We start from the raw sequence: 10174 nt of genomic DNA, 5'->3' as shown, positions 1-10174 counted from the left end.
TCCCTTTTGGGTGTCACTTCACTTGAGTTTAGTGCTAGGAAGTTCTCCAGTCAAAAGGAAAGACTTTAGGGCACCAGTGGTTGCCTTCCTGGGAATCAATGCCTGTTTTCATCTGACCCATGAAAACGGTATGGTGGGTCTAAGGGCATCTTTGCACAATAGTGATCACAAAATACTATGTGGGTCTTGAGGGTATACAGAAGGCTTAGCAGTTAAGAGCACTGGCTGTTACATCAGAAGACTTGTGTTTGGTTTCTATTGTCCCCACATTAGTTCACAACTCTCTGTAATCCCAGTTCCAGGAGGACCTGAGGAACTCTTCTTATACCCATGGGCTCTAGGCAAGCAAGTGCTATGCAAACAGGAATACAGGCAGATTACATTTAAAAAAAAAAAAAACAATCTTTCAACCTTCAGATAGTTAAAGGGAAGGATTGTAGGTAACATGCAAAGCAAAAGAGCAGCTCAGTGACAGCAACCTGGCCCACATTGCTTTAGAGATTCCTTGGTGGCCGGCAGGAACGATGGCAGTCCCGGTGTGATGCAGGGTAGAGACAGCTCCATGGTGCATGTGTGTCAGTTAAGGAGTTCCATTCAGAGAACTCTGTTAGGGGAAGATGAGATTCTTGACTGAAAGAAAGACCCAGTAGGAAGCAAAGTTCAAGTTTATTAGGAAGAGAAATGATAGACTTAAACATGAGGTTCAATAAAAAGAGAAGCACCTAGGAAAGGAGAGAGCAGTCCAAGGATGGATTTCAACTTTTCAAGACAGGGTTGCTATTTTACTCTTCTTGCTTTGATTGTGTTTACTCATTAAGTAAACATTAAGTAAACTCATTAAGTAAACTCATTAAGTAAATTCTACCATGGGAAGAATTCACCAAAAATATACCCAAATCCTCACGTTCAGGTATTAAGAATAAACTTACAGCTCAAGGGAAACTAAAGTTCATTCTGTGATGGAGGTCTCCCAGGCCTGCGTCTCCTGGATCAGGAGAGATGACTGGAAGACACACAGGTCAGCATGGAAAGGAGTGATACTCAGATCTGGGCTGAATTCACTTCCTTAAGTCATACAGACAGTAGTCAGAGACCTGAACAGATGCCAGCCATTGAAAGAAAAGTCAGGAGCTTTTGAAGTCCTTTTAGAAGGAAATAATGAACAAATTTGGATTGGTGATTGTTAAACCATGATACCAAACAGGCAGCCATACTAAAAACAATTCCAGTATAGCAAGTCAACCCGACTTAGGAATGTGTTGAGTCCTTCCTCTCCTACTGGGAGAGATGCATCAGATCTCTGGGCACTGTCCCTGCCTATGACAGTACAGAATAAGACCTGTTAAAAGCCCACAGCAATAGGGCTAATAGAGAAAATATTTGAGCACCCACAATGGGTACCTGTCTTCCCTAATGCAAGGTCTCTGGAACCAACTCTTAATTATTGGCAGTCAAATTACTGTCTCTTTCCCACCTGTGGTAAGAATACAGCCAGTGAGAGACTGAGGAAGGAGTACAGTTGTGGGAGTGGGAAGAATCTCCTGGTCATGCCCCAGGGAAGTTTGTAGAACTGTGAGTGCAGCTCCATGGACAGAGAAGAAAATACAATGTAAGAGGTCTAACTGGCCTTCTGTAGGTCTGTCCTCAGCAGGACCATCTCTGTGACATCTCTATCTGTTGGCAATCAAAATCAGGTCTCCCATCATCTCCAACAAAAGGGAAGTGGATCTTTCTACCTTTTTTTTTTTTAAATGTTTTATGATAGAATTAATGTGAGCACGCAGGTTGCTATCTCTGGATACGATACATCTTTCCTCTAATGAGGCAGGGTACATTTATATCTTGGCCTTGAATTTTTAAGGGAGAAAGAACTCAGACCTTACTCTTTCCTTACCTTTATTTCTTCCATACCAGAAGATACACCACAGTTCCCATCACCAAAGTCCCAAGAATCAGGCCAATGAGAATTGCCATGATGGGGATGGTTGTTGAAGGCTCTGGTGAGGGAAGAGAAGGAAGAGTGAGGATTCTGACCCTAGCTCTCAACCCTGATCATGCTCTGGTCCTTTAAAGAGCTCACTTTCCCCTACAGCAGAGTGTGTGCTCACATCCCCTCCTTACCCCACTTCAGAGTGAGAGGCTCAGGTAATCCTTCATGGTGCACATGACACGTGTATCTCTGCTCCTCTCCAGAAGGAACTATCACTACTGCCCATTTCTGGAAGGTTCCATCCCCTGCTGGCCTGGTGTCTGGCAGCTCCATGTCCTGGGTGTGGTTTTTGCCATCCCTCTGCCAGGTCAGGGTGATGTCAGCTGGGTAGAAGCCTAAGGCCCAGCACCTCAGGGTGACATTGCCATCAGGTCTTACTTGGTGGGTCAGATGTGTTTTGGGGGGCATCTAAGGTGAACAATTGGAAAATTCAGGTATTTTGCATTCCTCCTGAGGATGTGACCATCCCTGGGAAGGATGTGAGAGTGGGACGAGGGAGGGAGCAGAGTCCACATGCAACCCTAAACGCAGGATTTGGATGATCTATTCCTTGTATTTTATAATAACTGTGAGTCAACACAGAGCAGGAGATTCTGGGTCTCCTAGGCAAATAGTCTTCTGACTGGACATGGGGTGTGAGGGACTCAGCAACCCTGGGGACATTCAGTATCATCGTGTCTGGATAGTTTACAGGCCTTGAGAGAGACCACGATGCACAGTGCAGAGTGAAGGGACCTGCTGCTTAATTGACACACTGAACTATCCTGGGAGAAGTGTGAATCCTCTGGAGAGTCCCTCTCTCGTGTTGTCAGGAACCTGAGGAGCCCTCTTTCCTCTTTGATGCAAGGCAGTGTAAGTACTCCAGCTGCTCCCTGCTTAGGAGGAGGCCAGAGGGAGACAGGAGCTCTAATCTCAGATGCAGAAGGTGACAAGAGCGCAGCAATGTCTCCTTTCCAAGTTCCAGGCATCTAATAAGCCTTTCTGTGCACTCCCGTAGCAGGTAAGTCCTCCAGCTTTCTGCCATGCCTCCGGTCTCCGAGTACTTCATCAGGTCTTGTGCTGCAGATCCCTCTGTGGTCCAAGAGCTCAGGTCCTCATTCAGGATGATGTTATCATAGCCATAGTAGGTGAGCCGGTATTGACCGCGGAGGAAGCTCCCATCATTTGCTACATTGCAGCCAAACAATTCCTGCAGGGTGTGATATTCCGTCCCACCCCTATTCAGCCTCTGGTCACTGTGAGCTTCTTCCCCCCCGCCCTGGGATTTTGTCCCAAACTAAACCCCTAATTTGGGCACAGGCTGTGGTTTTCTCGGGTCAAAGGTCTACCGGGTCCCCTTGGACTATGGTTGAATCTGTGACTTGGGGACCTAGAGTGGAGCTTATTGGGCCAGACCATGAGGGCACTTAGGCATCATGGTCTCAGCCATGAGATGACTCACCATTCTTGCTGTGTTTATTCTCAATCACCAGGAACTGAAGGACTCGTTGGTTTGTCAGTGACAAGCGCGGGGCTTGTGCTGTTCCCTTCTCCCAGTATTCAGGTGGCTCCTGCTCCATCCAAGCAGCCCGAGGTCGCATCTTTGCATTGGGAGCTTGGCTGTCGAATCCCTGAAACTGTATCGAGTCTACATAGCTGACCTGGATGAACTGGTGCGCTGACTTGCGAGGTTCCGCAATCACAGTGTTGAAAGTCTGCAGCCAGCGTGAACCTGTAGGTGGTGCACACTGAGACCCCGACTCTTCATCCTGGACCCAGAGCAGGTTGTTAGGGAGCTGAGCAGGGGTGCTGTTGGGTCTCTGGACCTGATATAAAGGACAGAGTCAGGGATCATCCCAGCTAGGGGATCAGAGAAGGTCTGGTTAGCCGAGGAAGAAGATACAGAGGTGAGGATTCCAGGTGCTGGGTCCTGCTCTCCAAAGGGCCATTTCTCTCCAGGCTCCTCACTTACCTGCACAATACTGGGTCAGGTCCATGGTCACCAATAGGAGGAGGAGGACTACAACCCAGGGTTCACGGTTCTTCATCCTCAGAGGTGAGTGGAGTCTCAATCAGGACCGCTATTTCTTCACTTTATAACCCTGATGTGGCTGATGCTGATTGGCTTCTCTTAGATTTCCCAAAGGTAGACACGTAGACCTGATGGGGTAGGTATTGGAGAGATCGGTTCCTGGGCATGGTGGATTTCTAGGGTCCTGCTTCGGCAACTTGCACCCAGTTCCGCAGCCTGGTGTCCTGGCATCTGTGGCTAAGCACAGATCTATCCTTCTGGTCCAGGTTACAACATCTTTGAGTCCTAACCTAGAGGCCAGTAAATCAATGTTTGTCAAAATTTTTGGTGTCACAATCTCTACCCATGCTTAGACATTATGTAGCCTTTTGTGGTGACTGTGCTTGTGTGGTGACTGTGCTTGTGTGCATTATATCAATCTATTTCTACCATGATAGGAACTGGAGTTTTTGAGAGTTTTGATTCAATGCAGATATTGATAACTAATTGTGTGTAAGCTGAATGAAAAGAGAAAGAACTCTTTTCCAACATGAAACGATGCCGTCAGCACAGCATTTTGGATAGTTAACATTTCCGGGAGTCCTAATTTTCATCTTCCCCACCACAGATCATAGGATTTTGTGTCTTCCTTTTAGCATTTTTAAAAAAAATTCGAAACACTGAAAATTGCAGTTTTGCAGATATATTTTAGGGGAATCCATCTCAAGGCTCACTTTCATTTGCATGTATTTTTTGTGTGTCCCTGTGTGCATGCAAGGAGTAGGGACTCTTAAGTTGCAGAAGAGGCTGTATGCAAGGAGTAGGGACTCTTAAGTTGCAGAAGAGGCTGTATGCAAGGAGTAGGGACTCTTAAGTTGCAGAAGAGGCTGTGGAAAACCCTGGATCTGGAGTCATGGACCATGTGAACTTCTAGACTCAAGTGCTTGGAAATTAACTCTGGTCTTCTGCAAGAGCAGCAAGGGCCCTTCACATTAGTTTTCTTTTGAGACAGCATCTCAGTATGTATTCCTAGCTGGCCTGAAAGTGGTTTTGTAGACCACACAGTCCTAGCACTCACACAGCCGTCTCCTGGTAGCCCCGAATCGCCAGGATTAAACGACTTTCCCCACCAAGTGGTCTAATCGTAAATTTTTATCATTGAGACGTCACTAAATGGGCACAGCTGGTACTTCCTCAAAGTTGTCTACACCAAGACTTCAAACATCATTGAATCCTTCATTATTGACTGTGTTCACATCCATAGGAGAATCTTGCACAGTGAATGGATGCTAGGTTAATAATTGTTATTTTGGAGTAGGATTTTTTTTTGCCCAAGTTCTTTTAGTACAAATTGTCAAAAACCCAGTCATTAATATGGCCACATGTTTTCCATAGTAAACTTTGGAAGCATTAAGAAGCCCTTAAGTTGATGTGCAGAAGTCAAGTGTGTACAATCACTAATGCTTTCTTGGGAGCTTAGATATTATCCTGTTGTAGTAAACTGGGGACATTATTGGTGGGTGATGAACGGACGTTACTTTTTTTATTAGATATTTTTATCAACATTTCAAATGTTAAGTTCTTTCCTGATTTTCTGTCTATAAACTCCCTATCCCATTCCCCCTCCCCCTTCCTCTTATAAGGATGTTCTCCCACACATCCACCCACCCCTTTTCTGCCTCCCTGTCCTGAAATTCCCCTATACTGGGGGAGTGGGGGCATCGAGCCTTGGCAGGACCAAGGACTTCTCCTCCCATTGATGCCCAACATTGCCATCTGCTGGTACACATGCAGTTGGAGCCATGGGTCTGTCTATGTGTACTCTTGGGATGGTGATTTAGTCCCTGGGAACTCTGGTTGGTTGATATTGTTGTTCTTATGGGGTTACAAACCCCTTCAATCTTTTCTCTAACTCCTCCAATGGGGACCCCATTCTCAGTTCAATGGTTGGCTGTGAACATTCACCTCTGTATTTGTAATACACTGGCAGAGACTCTCAGGAGACAGCTATATCAGGCTCCTGTCAGCATGCACTTCTTGGCATCAGCAATGTTGTGGGGGGTTTGGTGGCTGTATGTATATAGGCTGGATCCCCAGGTGGGGCAGGATCTGAATGGCCATCCCTTCAGTCTCTGCTCCAAACTATGTCTCCATATCCCCTCCTATGAATATTTTTGTTCCCCCTTTTAAGAAGGACTGAAGCATCTGCACTTTGGTTGTTCTTCTTGAGCTTCATGTGGTCCGTAGGTTGTATGTTGTGTAATCTGAACTTTTGGGCTAATGTCCACTTATCAGTGAATGCATACCATGTGTGGATTTTTTTTTTTTTTTGTGATTGGGTTACTTCACGCAGGTTGATATTTTCTAGTTCCATCCATTTGCCTATGAATTTCATGAAGTCATTGTTTTTGATAGCTGAGTAGTACTCCATTGTGTAAATGTACCACATTATCTGTATCCATTCCTCTGTTGAAGGGCATCTGGGATCTTTCCAGCTTCTGGCTATTATAAATAAGACTGCTATGAACATAGTGGAGCACGTGTCTTTGTTGTATGTTGGAGCATCTTTTGGGTATATGCCCAGGAGAGGTATAGCTGGGTCCTCAGGAAGTCCAATGTCCAATTTTCTGAGGAACCTCCAGACTGATTTCCTGAGTGGTTGTACCAGTTTGCAATCCCACCAACAATGGAGGTGGGACATCCACATCCTTGCCACCATCTGCTGTCACCTGAGTTTTTTTTTTTTTTTTTATCTTAGTCATTCTGACTGGTGTGAGGTGGAATCTCAGAGTTGTTTTGATTTGCATTTTCCTGATGACTAAGGATATTGAACATTTCTTTAGCTACTTCTCAGCCATTCAATATTCTTCAGTTGAGAATTCTTTTTTTAGCTCTGTACCCCATTTTTAAATAGGCTTATTTGATTCTCTTGAGTCTAACTTCTTGAGTTCCTTGTATATATTGGATATTAGCCCTCTATCAGATGTAGGATTGGTAAATATCTTTTCCCAATCTGTTGGTTGTCGTTTTGTCCTAACCACAGTGTCCTTTGCCTTACAGAAGTTTTGCAGTTTTATGAAATCCCATTTGTTGATTCTTTTTTTTTATTTAGAGAATACTTTATTAGTTTTTGTAATCAAACCCACGTATATAAGACCTTACATATTTAATACAGTGTGTTACCCCTGTACAAATGGAAAAAACTTAAGTTCAACATTTCTAGACCAATATGGCTGTTGATTTCTGTACAGTGCCAACTCAACACAGTAAACGGGGATACTTTTTTCGAAAGTTGACAGCACAGGTAAAGTTTCAAAAAATTCAAATTATATATCTGTATATATATATTTATATTTATATAAAAAGACCAATAATAGCAGTGTGTTATGCATCAACAGCAGCAACAGCTTTTCCAGGTTCTGCAGTCATCTGAACAAAACTGTAGAGACATCCAGCACACTCCATTAAAAAAAAAAAGTAAAAAAACAAAACCCGAGAAAACAGCACAGTTCTGTTACTCTTGTGGTACCTGGCACCATTTTTTTTTAAATTAGCTTCTCAATCATCATCTGGAAAGAAAACATTCTGAGCAACATCATTAAAAACAGCTCTGATAAAGCACGGTCACTACTACGTATCATAAAGCAGGTACAAGCTATTTTACATCCACAGAGGTATGATACAGTACTGTCCTACATCTATAATACTAGAGGATACAATTTAAAAGGCATTATTTGAGACTTGATTCTACTTTTCCAGCAGAGGGCCCAAAGGATGGTGTGACACAGCTTTGTAAAGAAACATACTCTAGACAGGATTTCCTTTCACTAGTGGCACACTTCTAAGGATTCATTCTCTCCATGAATGTCAGCTAAAACCGTTATTAAAAAAAATGAAATATCCCTAGAACAAAACCGTATAACCACCGGATTCACATGAAGATGACCTAGTGGAGACAAGCTGGACCTCACCTTACCAACAAGCTATCAAATCTGTTATGTTTAAACAGTGAGACCTCCAAGGAAGGAGATGCCAAGTAGTGCTTCAAAGCTTCGGACCACAATCAAACACAGCATCCTTTTCAACAGAAGCAGAAGCTCATCTGAATATGCTCATGGATGCTGACATCAACATTTAATCATCTCCTCACTCATCCAGGAAGAGGGGGAGATCAGTTACTACTGTACTTTAATGTGTTCAACCAAATCACCATATTACAAAAATAGCAAGCTGCCATAATAAAAAATAAGGCTCCTCTATCCAGCACCAGATAGCATCATTTTACTTTCAAGCCTAGAAATTGCACACTTGTATATAAACCAACCGAAGATGAGGATTGAGAGTTCATCTTGGTGGATTTTTCCTTTGATGAATATGAAGTGTCCTTCCTTATCTTTTTTGATGACTTTTAATTGAAAATTGATTTTATTTGATATTAGAATGGCTACTCCAGCTTGCTTCTTCTGACCATTTGCTTGGAAAGTTGTTTTCCAGCCTTTCACTCTGAGGTAGTGTCTGTCTTTGTCTCTGAGGTGTGTTTCCTGTAGGCAGCAGAATGCAGGGTCCTCATTGCGTATCCAGTTTGTTAATCTATGTCTTTTTATTGGGGAGTTGAGGCCATTGATATTGAGAGATATTAAGGAATAGTGATTATTGCTTCCTGTTATATTCATATTTGGATGTGAGGTTATGTTTGTGTGCTTTCATTCTCCTTGTTTTGTTGCCAAGACGATTAGTTTCTTGCTTCTTCTAGGGTATAGCTTGCCTCCTTATGTTGGGCTTTACCCTTTATTATCCTTTGTAGTGCTGGATTTGTAGAAAGATATTGTGTAAATTTGGTTTTGTCATGGAGTATCTTGGTTTCTCCATCTATGTTAATTGAGAGTTTTGCAGGATACAGTAACCTGGGCTGGCATTTGTGTTCTCTTAGGGTCTGTATGACATCAGTCCAGGATCTTCTGGCCTTCATAGTTTCTGGCGAAAAGTCTGGTGTGATTCTGATAGGTCTGCCTTTATATGTTACTTGACCTTTTTCCCTTACTGCTTTTAATATTCTTTCTTTATTTTGTGCGTTTGGTGTTTTGACAATTATGTGACGGGAGGTGTTTCTTTTCTGGTCCAATCTATTTGGAGTTCTGTAGGCTTCTTGTATGCCTATGGGTATCTCTTTTTTTAGGTTAGGGAAGTTTTCTTCTATGATTTTGTTGAAGATATTTACTGGTCCTTTGAGCTGGGAGTCTTCACTCTCTTCTATACCTATTATCCTTAGGTTTGATCTTCTCATTGAGTCCTGGATTTCCTGTATGTTTTGGACCAGTAGCTTTTTCCGCTTTACATTATCTTTGACAGTTGAGTCAATGATTTCTATGGAATCTTCTGCTCCCGAGATTCTTCCATCTCTTGTATTCTGTTGGTGAAGCTTGTATCTACAGCTCCTTGTCTTTTCTTTTGATTTTCTATGTCCAGGGTTATTTCCATGTGTTCTTTCTTGATTGCTTCTATTTCCATTTTTTAATTCCTTCAACTGTTTGATTGTGTTTTCCTGGAATTCTTTCAGGGATTTTTGCGATTCCTCTCTGTAGGCTTCTACTTGTTCTCTAAGGGAGTTCTTTATGTCTTTCTTGAAGTCCTCCAGCATCATGATCAAATATGATTTTGAAACTAGATCTTGCTTTTCTGGTGTGTTTGGATATTCAGTGTTTGCTTTGATGGGAGAATTGGGCTCCGATGATGCCATGTAGTCTTGGTTTCTGTTGCTTGGGTTCCTGCGCTTGCCTCTCGCCATCAGATTATCTCTAGTGTTACTTTGTTCTGCTATTTCTGACCGTGGCTAGACTGTCCTATAAGCCTGTGTGTCAGGAGTGCTGTAGACCTGTTTTCCTGTTTTCTTTCAGCCAGTTATGGGGACAGAGTGTTCTGCTTTCGGGCATGTAGTTTTTCCTCTCTACAGGTCTTCAGCTGTTCCTGTGGGCCTGTGTCTTGAGTTCACCAGGCAGGTTTCTTGCAGGGGAAAAGTTGGTTCTACCTGTGGTTCCAAGGCTCAAGTTTGCTCGTGGGGTACTGCCTAAGTCCTCTCCGCGGCGGCAGCAACCGGGAAGATCTGCGCCGTTCTTTCCGGGAGCCTCCGTGCACCAGGGTTCCAGATGGCGTTTGGTGTTTTCCTCTGGCGTCTGGATGTGCACAGAGTGCAGTCT

The 10174-nt window shown here is 43.4% G+C and overlaps 1 pseudogene; it reads right to left on the bottom strand.

The window, feature by feature from the left end:
* Positions 1897 to 4007, bottom strand: RT1-M10-ps1 (RT1 class I, locus M10, pseudogene 1; annotated as a pseudogene).

This window comes from Rattus norvegicus, chromosome 20, assembly GCF_021556685.1.
Source record: "Rattus norvegicus strain SHRSP/BbbUtx chromosome 20, alternate assembly SHRSP_T2T, whole genome shotgun sequence".
Lineage (NCBI taxonomy): Eukaryota > Metazoa > Chordata > Mammalia > Rodentia > Muridae > Rattus > Rattus norvegicus.
This window is presented reverse-complemented; position numbering and strand designations above follow the sequence as displayed.